The sequence below is a fragment of the Canis lupus genome, chromosome 9 (genome assembly GCF_048164855.1).
Source record: "Canis lupus baileyi chromosome 9, mCanLup2.hap1, whole genome shotgun sequence".
NCBI classification, from domain to species: Eukaryota; Metazoa; Chordata; class Mammalia; order Carnivora; family Canidae; genus Canis; species Canis lupus.
The window spans coordinates 48,204,335-48,218,023 of NC_132846.1; the positions used below are offsets into that span (position 1 = coordinate 48,204,335).

A 13,689-nucleotide genomic window follows, 5' to 3' on the forward strand; every position below is an offset into this window, starting at 1 on the left:
TTCCAAGAATTTTGACAAATCTAGAAGAAAATGTAAATCTTGCAGGCCAGATCACTAACTTTTGTTATAGGAACACTTAAGCTCATTAGGAATAAATTACATTAAAAAATAATGCACTATGATCAATATTCATATTGCTATACAATGTTGATGTTCACAATCTATGGGGGTAGGGTGGGTGTGTTTGTGTGTCCAAAGCCAGCTCCATTCCTGAGACCAATTATCACCTTAAGAGATATCTCTCTACCGTGATAAATATGTTCAGCAAGTAGAAGTTCACAAGACAATCAGACTTAGGAGCCATCTACACTGACATAACAATTGAAGCCAGGAAACTGGAGAGTCCTTCAAGGAGATGTTCTGCAAAGATCCTCGACCTGGTTCATAGATGAGCTTGGTGGGGTGGAGGTGGGGGGAGGTGATCTATAAAGTCCCCAAGTACAAGTTTAATGCACTGCATTATTCTGGTAAGAGGGGTCATGGCTTATATTAAATTCTGAAAGGAGGACAAGACCCAAAAAAGGCTTAAGAACTACTGGTATAAGGAGAGAAAAGAACAAAGGAGACAGCTATGAGGAATACTTATATTGAGGCATCTGAGTGGCTCAGTTGTTGAGCATCTAACTCATGATTTTGGCTCAGATTATGATTTCAGGGTTGTGAGACCAAGCCCCACACTCAGCAGGGAGTCTGCTTGATATTCTCTCCCTCTGCCCCTCCCCCTGCACTCACACACTCTCTCTCAAATTATAAATCTTAAAAAAAAAAAAAAAAAATACTCGAGGGTGCCCAGGTGACTCAGTCTTGGTTAAGTGTCTGCCTTCAGCTCAGGTCATGATCCTGGTCCTGGGAGCAGGGAGCCTGCTTCTCTCTATCCCCTCTGCTCATGCTCTGTCTCTATCTCTCTCTCTCTCTCTCTCAAGTAAATAAATAAAATCTTAAAAAAAAAAAAAAAAAGGAATACTTATATTAAGAAATCAAAAGGCATCTATCAATTACTAGGTTCTATGAGAATTATGCTGTGCACATTACATATCATATTGCATTTAATCCTGATAATAATCTTGTTAGACAGTATCAGTAGCTCAATTTTACAGGTAAGAAAACTGAGGCACAAAGAAATCAGGTGACTTGACCAAGGCTAAGTAGCTATTCAAGCTACCACACTACACTGGAAGGTAAGATGAAACAACAAAGAACTGAGGGGTATCATTTCAACTCCAATGTTCATCCTTCCTTCAGAGCAGAATCTCTGAGAACTAATCGTTCAGGTCAAAAACAAACTTTGGAGACATCATTTCAAACAAAATTACTTAATTTACTTAAATTAAGACATTAAATTATCAAATAACCTAATTATTTCTGAGGTTGTATAATCTGAAATCTTGGCAATTTGGCAGACCCTATTAAATGCCATCATAAAATTAACAGTTTTGAGTCCAAAGCACTCATTCTAGGGGGGAAAAAAGTCCCTTAAGGATGGTGGTTGTGGGATCCCTGGGTGGCGCAGCGGTTTGGCGCCTGCCTTTGGCCCAGGGCACGATCCTGGAGACCCAGGATCGAATCCCACATCGGGCTCCCGGTGCATGGAGTCTGCTTCTCCCTCTGCCTGTGTCTCTGCCTCTCTCTCTCTCTCTCTGTGACTATCATAAATAAATTAAAAAAAAAAAAAAAGGATGGTGGTTGTGATAAGGGCCAGTTTTAGAGTTTGCAACCGTTCTTCAATAAAAGTTCAAAATGAAAAAACATGAGTACCAATAACCAGGGCCAATGAAATATGGCAAAGCTGCTTAAATATCCCTTCTTTTCACCAATACTTGTAAATTCTGGATCCTAACCTAACAAAAAAATCTTTATTTACCACTTATTGTCTGTATAAACCAAGTCTCACAAGTTTTTACTGGGATCTAGTACCCCTTCTAAGAGGTTAGCAACATTAGTAGCAACTTTCACAGCAAGGAGATCTTAACACATACTTTAAAGTGGTGTTTCAGAACAATATAACATGCCAAAGGTTAGAAGGATGGGTTAATCATTCACAGGGGGATTAAAGGTAGGTACTCACAGGTAGAGCCCAACTCAATGCTAGAAGCGTTCTGCAAGCAAAGCATAGTGGGGGTTTTTTTGTTTGTTTGTTTGTTTTTTTAATAGCTCAACTGTCCTCTTTTTTAAAAGTGTAAATAAAATTAAGATATTTTATTGTTGAAAACAATGCCGGTGAAATGAGTTCTAGGATGGGTAAATGGATATAGACACAATAAGGAAAGAAGATATTTAACACAGCTGTTTTTCTCTAAATGGAACTAGAATCTAAAATGAAAATGAAAATACAATACAATACAATAAAATGAAACTGATGTAGGGATGCCTGGGTGGCTCAGTGGTTCTGCCTTCAGCTCAGGACCTGGGATGGAGCCCCGCATCAGGCTCCCCTCTGGGAGCCTGCTTTTCCCTTGGACTGTCTCTGCCTGTGTCTCTCATGAATAAATAAATAAAATCTTTAAAAGTAAGTAAATAAATAAGATGAAATTGATGTAGACTTCACGTGGGAATGGAAACTACTACTGCCCTTTTTCTTTTTTTTTTGACTACTGCCTTTTTTAAATACAACTTGGCAATATCCATCTGAACACATTTAAATGAACATATATCTAGGAATTTACCACACAGAAATCATCAGACCAATCAGATAATTTATGGTATATCTGTACTACTGGTTCTCAAGCGTTAGCATATATCAGAATCACCTAAGCTTGTAGGACCATAGAGTGCTGGGCCCCAACAGAAAAGTTTCTGATTCTGTAGGTCTGGGTAGAGGCCAAGAATTTGTATTTCTGAAGTATTTCAGGTAACACTGATACTGCTGCTTCAAGGACCACACTAAAAACCACTGATCTATACAATGGACTTCTGTGAAGCCATTAAAAATGAAGTAGATCTATATTTATTGATAAAATGTATAAATGCAGTAGTGTGCTAATAAACTGGCTCTGGATGGAATTAGAGAGAGAGAAGGAAGCCCCGATTTATAGTATTTGCCAATTTCCATGGTGTAGCTACTCCCACCATAGCTAACATCTAGTTACCAATAATTTGGGCTTGCATAATTATTTAATTAATGATTCCAGTGAGCCAATGCACACCATCTAGAAAAAAATCTAAAAGGATATAGGGTGGGCACCTGGATGGCTCAGCTGATTGGGTGTCTGCCTTTGGCTCAGGTGCTAATCTCAGAGCCCTGTGATCATGCCCCATATAGTGCTCCCTGCTCAGTGGGGAGTCTGCTTCTCCCTCTCCCTCTGCTGCTCCCCCGTTTGTGCTTCCTCTCTCTCTCTCTCAAATAAATAAAATCTTTAAAAACAATTTTTTAATAAAAGATTAAGGTATAATTGTAATAGCAGTATATTTGAGTAGAAGGATTATAGGAATTTTATTTTATGTTTTTTTCTCAATTGCTTTACAAAATTCTTACTTTTAAAAATATATATTTTATTTATTTATTCATGAGAGACACACAGAGAGAGGCAGAGACATAGTCCCACGGGAAGCTTGATGCGAGACTCAATCCCAGGACTCTGAGACTCACGACTTGAGCCAAAAGCAGATGCTCAACCACTGAGCCACCCAGATGCCCCCAACATTCTTACTTTTATAATAAAAAGCTACTAACATTTTTAAACAATAAAATGAAGTTATTAGAGTTCTTTATAGTTAAAATTTAGCAGCTCTTCTACCAGAAGGGACAAAGATATTTAAATACCGGTCTATCCACTCTTCCACTATACTTTGCTAACCAGGCCTTGACAAAGTAAGAAAAAAGAGAGAGGGCAGCCCCGGTGGCGCAGCGGTTTAGCGCCGCCTGCAGCCCAGGGCATGATCCTGGAGATCCGGGATCGAGTCCCACATCAGGCTCTCTGCATGGAGCCTGCTTCTCCCTCTGCCTGTGTCTCTGCCTCTCTCTCTCTGTGAAGAAAGAAAGAAAGAAAAGAAAGAAAGAAACAAACAAACAAACAGACAAACAATAAGGCCTAACTGAAAGGTCTTTAAACCCTAGCCTTAGAACATCGAGGACTAGCTGTTGTCTTTATAAAGTATTAACAGCTCCTCTAGAATCCAAGCGGAAAAAAAACTGAGACAGCCTGCAACTTGCTATTATAAATTCAGTTTCAGGGATCCCTGGGTGGCGCAGCGGTTTGGCGCCTGCCTTTGGCCCAGGGCGCGATCCTGGAGACCCGGGATCGAATCCCACGTCGGGCTCCCGGTGCATGGAGCCTGCTTCTCCCTCTGCCTGTGTCTCTGCCTCTCTCTCTCTCTCTCTCTGTGACTATCATAAATAAATTAAAAAATAAATAAATAAAATAAAATAAAATAAAAATAAAATAAATTCAGTTTCACAAAGGGAGCAAGAGCATAATCCCTCTAGCCTTGCCTCATCAAAATGTAAGCTTAGGCTTGATTAACAGTTCAAAGTATTGTTAATGAGGAAAAAACCAAAAATTTAACTTAAAGCCATAAAATGAAAAGATATATACCCATTACATGGTAATGCACATACATTTCCAACAACATAGGAAAACAATCATATATCATTGTGAAATGAAAAGTATACATTACAATTCTAGTAACAAAAATACATTATTTGTGTGTATGTGAATTTGTGTATGTATGAATATTTAAGGACCAGAAAGATACAGTCAATAGCCATTATCTCTAGATTAGGATATTATACATGATCTGCATTTTAAAAATACCTACAAAAAGAAAAAAGGAAAAAGAAAAAAATTAAAAATATCTATTACAAATATGTATTATTTGGGTAATGTTTTTAGTTAACACGCAGAGAAAACCCAAATGGTATCAAGTAAATAAAGAGATGCTAAATCTGGGACGCCTGAGTAGCTCAGCAGTTGGGCATCTGCCTTTGACTCAGGGCATGATCCCAGAATTCTGGGATTGAGTCCCACATCAGGCTTCCTGCATGGAGCCTAGCCTGCTTCTTCCTCTGCCTGTGTCTCTGCCTCTCTGTGTGTATCTCTTATGAATAAATAAATAAAATCTTAAAAAAAAAAAAAAAAAAAGAGAGAGAGAGAGAGAGAGATGCCAAATCTTACTCTCAATCACAGAAATGTAAATTAAAACAAAACGCTACTTGGAGCACCTAGGTGGCTCAGTCAGTTAAACACCCAACTCCTGATTTTGCCTCAGGTCAGGATCTCAGGGTCCTAAGATCAAACCTCATGTCTGGCTCCATGCTCAGCATGAAAGTCTGCTTGGGGAAGTCTCTCTCTTCCTGGCCCCCAGCCCCTGCTCACACTCTTTCTAAAATAAATAAAGTAAAATAAAAACACTACTTTATACCCATCAGATTGACAAGACTAAACAGATGGCTAAGACCAAATGCTGGTAAGGATTTAAGGAAATAGGAACCCTAATACACTACTGGTGGGAGCATAAACTGGGCAACAGTTCTGGAAAACAATTTGGCAATATTTAGTGAAATTAAGTATGTGTATGGACCATATGTCAGCAATTCCTTTCCTTAGTATATACCACAGAGAAGCTGTTACATACATCAATAGGGAATATGTATTAGGAAAATGCACAGCAGTACTATTTTGTTAGTAGTTTCGAAGCCACACCTAAGGATCCATTAAAGAAAAAGTAAGTAAAATGTAGAAATGCACACACAATGGAATATTATACGATAGTAGTTATACACTAGATTTTAAATATGTTTAAATCTTGGGGCACCTGCATGGCTCAGTTGGTTAAGTGCTCAACTCTTGATCTCTTGGCTCAGATCTTAATCTGAGGGTTGTGAGTTCAAGCCCTGAATTGAGTTCTATGCTTAGAATGGAGCCTACTTAATAACAAGTTTAAACCTTAAGACAGCGTTGAGCAAAAAAGATTGAGATTCATAACACAATACCATTATACCAAAGTCCCAAAATTCAAGCCAAGTTTTATCTTACATAACCAAAAACTCACCTTTACAACTAATTTTTTTAAAGATTTTATTTATTTATTCATGAGAGACACAGAGAGAGAGAGGCAGAGACACAGGCAGAGGGAAAAGCAGGCTCCATGCAGGGACCCTGATGCAGGACTCGATCCCGGGACTCCAGAATCAAACCTGAACCGAAGGCAGACACCCAACAGCTGGGCCACCCACGTGCCCCTACAACTAAATTTAAAAGACTTTTTGGTGGGATGCCTGGCTAGCTCAGTCAGTGGAGGATACCACTCATGATCTCGGGGTTGTAAGTTCAAGCCCTACATTAGGTGTAGAGATTATTTAAAAATAAAAATCTTTATTTAAAAAAAAATCTTTTTGTTTCCCCACAATAACAGATCACTGCAGCTGCTTTTTTGAACAGATAAAAAATTTTACTACTAATCAACAATATGCTTTTTACTACAAATAAAGTATACCAGGACGCCTGGGTGGCTCAGCGGTCCAGCGTCTGCCTTCAGCCCAGGGCATGATCCTGGGGACCCCGGATCAAGTTCCACATCGGGCTCCCTGCAGGGAGCCTGCTTCTCCCTCTGTCTGTGTCTCTGCCTCTTTCTGTGTGTCTCTCATAAATAAATAAAATCTTAATTAAAAAAAAGTATACCTGACATAAATTTCTAAAGTAAATTCAAAGACTGATTCCCTACCTATTATATGGATCCCAAATTACAGAAATCATAACTAAAGATAGCAGGAACAGATGCTCTTTAACTGAGAGCTCACATGGTGCTGCACTGTACATATATAATCTCTAATCTTTCCAACAATCCTGAGAGATAAACACTGCACATTAATAATCAGAGAGATTAACTGATTTGACTAAAACATTTATTGTGTAATGGAACTAGGAATCAAATCAAAGTCTGTCAGCTATGAAGTCCATACTCCTCTACTCTAGCACAACATCTACCCACCAAACATCTATAATATCTCCTTGTCACACCACCAATACAGCGGGCACTATATTAAGTACCTTACATAAATTATCTCCTTCCCGCTTCACAATTACCCTAAAAGGTATTATTAACCTCATTTCACATATGAGAAAACAAAATTCAAGCCAAAGTTTACCTTGCATAACCAAAAGCTCACCTTTATAACTAAATTTAAAATTCCTTTGGTTTCTTATGGTACCCGGTAAGATGTTACTATGTAACTGTAAAGCACTTACTGCTGAATATCATACTGAGGTCAAATGAGTTTCTGAAGTAAAAATCATATAATTGTAACATATGCTATTAACTGGCTGCTTAAAAAACCATTCCCAAATCCTTCCTTCCTCCTTGCATCTCACTATAGAGACCAAAAGCCTACTTAGAGTTAGATGTGACCGTATGACCCAATTTTGCTCCAGGAGACATTAGAAGTAACTTGCTAGAAACACTAACAGGGAAGCTTTTGCTTGGCCTGGACCTTTTGTCTTCCTCCTTAAATGTGGGTGGAAGGCTGGAGTTACAGCTATCTTAGGACCATGAAGGCCAAGCCAATCAAAAAGATATGGGCCTCAACATTGTTGACCACTGAAGCAACATGAGCAACTGCCTACTTCCAGACTTATGTAAGAAAAACAGACTTTTCTTTGTTTAAACCTTGTAGCCAGGCTTTCAATTACTTCCAGTTGGATACAATCCTTATACGTCACCATATCAAAAACTACCACAACTGTAAATGTAACTTCCTGACTAATAACTAAAACCAAAGTTACATGCTAGTCCTAAATCAGTCTCACAAAGGAATAATCTCTTGATAAAGACTATTCTAAGTATCTGTTCAGACAGCTTTAGGAAGTCTGAGCCCAGGGAAGAGTGACAGAAAACAAGAATATAGAATCAGAAAGCTTCCCGGGCTCTGAATTACACTCATGGTAGGAGCTCAGACACTCAAAACAATCACAGAGAGTACATCATCAGGAGGGATATCTTCTCAAACAATAACTTAAGCCTTTAAGAGTCAACTTTAAAACAAAATCCCTGGAACATTAAGATTATCATCCCTTCCAAATTCATACTGCTAATATTCTTAGGTATGATAATGGTATTAGAGTTATATAGAAAAATAATGTTTTATTAAATGTTTTTAAATTAAAGTATAATATACTAAATGTTTATTAAAGAGTAATGTGTTTTTAAATACTTAGGAGTGAAGTATCCTGATGCTTGAAATGTTCTTTTAAGTGTTTCACAGAAAAGAAATATGCACATTTTAAAATATATATACAAAGCAAGTATGGCAAAACATTTAAGTTGTTGATTATTAGTTGGAGATATAGAGATGTTCAATGTACTGTTCTTTCAACATTCTTGTACACTTGAAATATTAGTTGTCATGGCATTAATGTTAGATTCCCATCTTGAGTATTCTGCTATAACTATGTAAAATATAACCACTGGGAGAAACTGGGTAAAAGTTACACTGGACCTATCTTCTTTTTACAACTTCCTCTGAACCTAAAATTATATCAAAATAAAATGTTAAAACAGAAGTTTTAGGAAGACTTCTCATTTGGTAATAGAGAAAACACCTCTATTTACCACTCAATGAACTATAAAACCTAGACAAAATGCACAAACAGCTATTTAAAGACTCTAAAAGTAATTACAGGTAGATCTGGGAAAAGCACCAGAATTCAAAGTATCACTAAACTGCTATGAGTTTACCATTTTTTTCCCCTCTAGTACTTCCCAGCCTAAACTCAACACAATCCAAAACATGTTAACAAGCACTATGGTGCAGATGGAGAAAAATATAGGAGAAGCCCTCCTGGCTCAAAGTTAGAAAAGGTAATTTCTAAAGCTCAGAAAAAAGCGGGGTAAATCCCTTGGGAATTTATTCTTTCTCCCCCTCCTCTCATTCTAGTCCCCTTAGAAGACTCTTCTGTGGTACAACAATAGCAGCAGCAAGAGTATCTGAAAATAGAAAACCTCCAGGGGTGAAAATTCCAAGGGGAACCCTCCTCTCCATGCAGTGGAGCCCTTGCCTTCAAGTGGGCAGGCCAAACTCCTTTTTTTTTTTTTCTTCTTCTTTTTCTCTGTGTCCTCAGAGAAATGAGTCCATAAAGTTGTTTATGAACTCCTGAGCTCACCCCCTTAACCTGTGTAGGTATGGACCTAAAGTAATTAACATAACAAAAACTTTGAAAACTAAGGTAATGGGTAGACCTCCACCCAGGAGGTATCTCTCTCTCTCTTTTTTTTGTTAAAAATTTTTTAAGATTTTTTATTTATTTATTCATAGAGATGCAGAGAGAGAGAGAGAGAGAGGCAGAAACACAGGCAGAGGGAGAAGCAGACTCCATGCAGGGAGCCTGACGTGGGACTCGATCCAGGGTCTCCAGGATCATGCCCCGGGCTGCAGGCGGCTCTAAACCGCTGCGCCACCAGGGCTGGGAGGTATTACTCTCAAGGTCAAGCAAGTGCCTCACCCACAAGGCTAATACCCATTCACTTACATAAATATTGGATGAATAAGGCCCCTTCGTTCTAAGGAGGTAGCAGTCTAGGAAAGGATGCAGACACACTAATGAATAACTGCAATTTAGTTTGAGAGCTGCTATAATAAAGGTACATACTAGATACAGAGTTATCGTAGAAAATGAAGCAATTAATTGACTTGGATGAGCCAGAGAGCACTTTGGAGGAGTGATTTAGCTGGAGCTTAAAAGATATATCATAGTACCCTTAAAAAGGCAGGAAACAGCAAAATGGGAAAAGCAAATGGGAAGAGTTGGCAAAAGCTCCAAGGCAGAACCTCATGTATTAAAAGAACTACAAGGAATTTGGTGAGAATAATCTAAAAGGTAGCACTGAGCTATAAGACTAAAATTTAGCTAAAAACCAGATAAAAAGTACAAGCCCATTAAGGAACAGTTCCTTAAGCATCACATTAAAATATTTACCTTTTTTGGGACAGCCCGGATGGCTCAGCGGTTTAGCGCCGCCTTCAGCCCAGGGTCTGATCCTGGAGACCTGGGATCGAGTCCCATGTCAGGCTCCCTGCATGGAGCCTGCTTCTCCTTCTTCCTGTGTTTCTGCCTCTCTCTGTCACTCATGAATAAATAAATAAAATCTTTATTAAAAAATAATAATAATAAATAAAATATTTACCTTTTTTCACAAATAGTAGAGTATAATTATGAGTAGTACAATCAGATCTGTGACTAAGGATAATTTTAGCTGTTTTCTGACAGATCTGGACTAGAACACTGACCTCTGAACCTTTTTCATTCTGTACCTATTACTAAAAAATTTTGAATATATCCCTTGATATATGTATATTACATTTAGACATATTATATTAAATGTATGTATATATTAAATACACCAGAAGAAAATGTTTAAATGATAAGATGACAGGGGCATCTGGGTAGCATAGTCTGTTAAGCATCTGACTCCTGGTTTCCATTCAGGTCATGATCTTAGGGTCATGAGACTGAGCCCTGCAAAGGGCTCTGTGCTCAGCACAGAGTCTGCTTGAGATGCTCTCTCCCTCTCTCTCTCTCTCTCTCTCTTTCCGCATATGCTCCTCTAAAATAATTAAATAAATAAATCTTTTAAAAAATGAGATGATAGGGCAGCGGTTTAGCGCTGCCTACACCCCGGAGTGTGATCCTGGAGACCCAGGATCGAGTCCCATATCAGACTCCTTGCATAGAGCCTGCTTCTCCCTCTGCCTGTGTTTCTGCCTCTCTCTCTCTGTGTTTCTCATCAATAAATAAATAAATAAAAATGAGATGATAAATATATATTTATATATTTATATATTTTATATTTTATACCTTATAGTTTATATTTTATTCATATTTTATATTTCATTATATATAAATATTATATTTTATATATTATATATATTATAATAGCCAATAATAGCCAAATGCCCATCAACTGATGAATTAATTTTTATTTTTATTTTTTTATTTTATTTTTTTTATTTATTTATTTTATGATAGTCACAGAGAGAGAGAGAGAGAGGCAGAGACACAGGCAGAGGGAGAAGCAGGCTCCATGCACCGGGAGCCTGACGTGGGATTCGATCCCGGGTCTCCAGGATCGCGCCCTGGGCCAAAGGCAGGCGCTAAACCACTGCGCCACCCAGGGATCCCTGAATTAATTTTTAAAACTGGTATATCCACAGGCACCTGGCTGGCTCAATCAGTAGAGCAGGCAATTCTTTTTTCTTTTTTTTAAGACTTTATTTATTCATAAGAGACAGACAGAGAGAGAGAGAGAGACATAGAGACATAGGTAGAGAGAGAAGCAAGCTCCATGCAGGGAGTCCAAAGTGGAACTCGATCCCAGGTCTCCAGGACCATGCCCTGGGCTGAAGGCAGGCGCCCAACCGCTGAGCCACCCAGGCATCCCATAGGGCAAGCAATTCTTAATCTCAGGATTGTAAATTCAAGCTCCACATTGAGTGTAGAGATTACTTAAAAATAAAATCTTTAGGGGTGCCTGACTGGTTCATTCAGTTAAGTGTCTGCCTTCAGCTCAGGTCATGATCCCAGAGTCCCGGGATCAAGCCCCATAACAGGCTCCTTGCTAGGGAGAAGTATCTGCTTCTCCCTCTCCCTCTGCTCCTCCGCCTGCTCATGGCGTCTCTCTCTCAAATAAATAAATAAAATCTTTAAAAAATTATAAAATCTTTTTTAAAATAAACTTTTAAAATTTGGTATACTTATACAATGGAATGTTCAATAATAAAAAGGAACAATGCTGGGGTGCCTGAGTGGCTCAATTGGTTAGGCAATTGACTCTTGATTTCAGCTCAGTTCATAATCTCAGGGTTGTGAGATCAGTGTTCACACTGGATGTGGAGCCTGCTTAAGATTCTCCCCCCGCCACCCAAAAAAAAACGAAGAAATTTTGACATGTACTACATCAAACATCCTTGAGGACATTATAATCAGTGAAATAAGCTAGTCATAAAAACAACTCGGTATGATTCCATTTATATGAGGTACCTATAGTAGTCAAAATCAAAGACAGAAACAGAATCCTAGTTGCCAGGGGCCAAAGGGTAGGGGAGACTAGGGAGTTGTTTAAGAAGTATAGAGTCGGGATGCCTGGGTGGCTCAGCAGTTGAGCGCCTGTCTTTGGCTCAGGGCGAGATCCTGGAGTCCCAGGATCGAGTCCAACATCAGGGTCCCTGAATGGAGTCTGCTTCTGCCTCTGTCTGTGTCTCTGCCTCTCTCTCTCTCTCTCTCTCTCTCTCTGTCTCTCATGAATAAATAATTAAAAAAAAAAAAAGAAGTATAGAGTCAATTTTACAAGATGAAAAGTTCTGAAGATTGTTCAACAATACAGATATACTTATTAATATTACTGAACTGTACATTAAAAAATAGTTAATAGAGTAAATTTTATGCTATGCCAATCACTTCCTTACCACAAATTTTAAACACTTTTGTTAAACATTTCATACATAAAAGGTGTTATTTTTTTTAATAATGGGGGTGGGGAGTTCAGGAGAAGAAAGTCACACGACTTCTTATTTTGCCAAAAATCCGTATAAGCATGAACTGAATTCCATATTTCAACTGAGTCATTATAATTTTAGAAACCAGAATAAGCAGGATAACCACTAACCCTAAAGAAATACAATTTCTGCCTTTCGCAATTATTCAAAAATCTTTTTTGCATTTTAAAAGAATATTTTAAAAAATAAATAAATAAAAGAATATTTGCATAGTCATTCACATTTACAAGAGAACCTTATCATTTATCTCCTTCCATAAATTGAATAAAGTGCCAAAGAGTAACCACCACCATATTTGCAATTTCTATAGGGCATTTTAGAAGCTTTTATTTTTGTTTTAGCTTCAGTCAGAAAGCAGTATTTCTTTCACTCACTCAACAGACTTTTATCCCCTCAGGCACAGGCCTTGCAGAATGGAGGCAAGACAACCCAGAAAAAGATGTTATCAGCAATTTTACCTACTCAGACTTTTTTTTTTCTACTCAGACTTCTTAAAAGCAAAAGTGGGCTTTAAAAAATGCTTAAAACAGGGAAGCCTGGGTGGCTCAACCGTTTGGGGCCGCCTTCAGCCCAGGGCCTGATCCCAGAGACTGGGGATTGAGTCTGTTTCTCCCTCTGCCTGTGTCTCTGCCCACACCCCTCCTCCCCCCGTGTCTCATGAATAAATAAATAAAATCTTAAAAAAAAAAAAAAACTTAAAACGAAAATACTTTAAAAAGAAGGCAAGTTAATGCTTACAGGTGTGGGACCCAGGAAATTTAACAAAAATCCCCTACCCCTGGACAAGCAGAGCAGGACTAACTCCATTTTGTGCTACACCCGCCACCTCCTGTGTGACCCCCACATAACCTGCTTATTGCTTAAGGCGCTGCCCCACCCTAGTCAAGCCGGTGGGCACACCCTAATTGGAAATAGGCTCCTAACAATGTAACCCTGCTTTGTGCCCGCCAAACTGCAAGCCAGCTCAAATGGATACTATAGGGTAAGATGTAATTCAATCCGCCACCTGTGTGTGGACCAACATGACTATGCAACTTTCTGTGTATCCCATGGGCCACTGGCCCATATAAAGCTGCTACGCCTCTTAGTCTCGGGGTCCAAGTCCCTGCTCCGCTGTGTCGGGTACCCTTGGACCCAAGCTCCAGCTGTAAATAAACCCTCGTGTGTTTGCATCGGTGTCGGCTCCTTGGTGGTTTCTCAGATTC

General features: G+C 38.8%; 1 protein-coding gene across 19 annotated transcripts in view; it reads right to left on the reverse strand.

The window, feature by feature from the left end:
* NUMB (NUMB endocytic adaptor protein) overlaps window positions 1-13,689 on the reverse strand; it is a 162,650-nt gene that overhangs the window by 110,940 nt on the left and 38,021 nt on the right. For 3 of the 19 annotated variants that reach the window (XM_072839221.1, XM_072839209.1, XM_072839211.1), the window contains exon 3: window positions 9,909-10,050. The exons of the other annotated variants lie outside the window; for them this stretch is intronic. The gene's annotated coding sequence lies outside the window, so the exon portion shown is untranslated. The remainder of the gene's footprint in view (window positions 1-9,908; window positions 10,051-13,689) is intronic. 19 annotated transcript variants of the gene reach the window in all.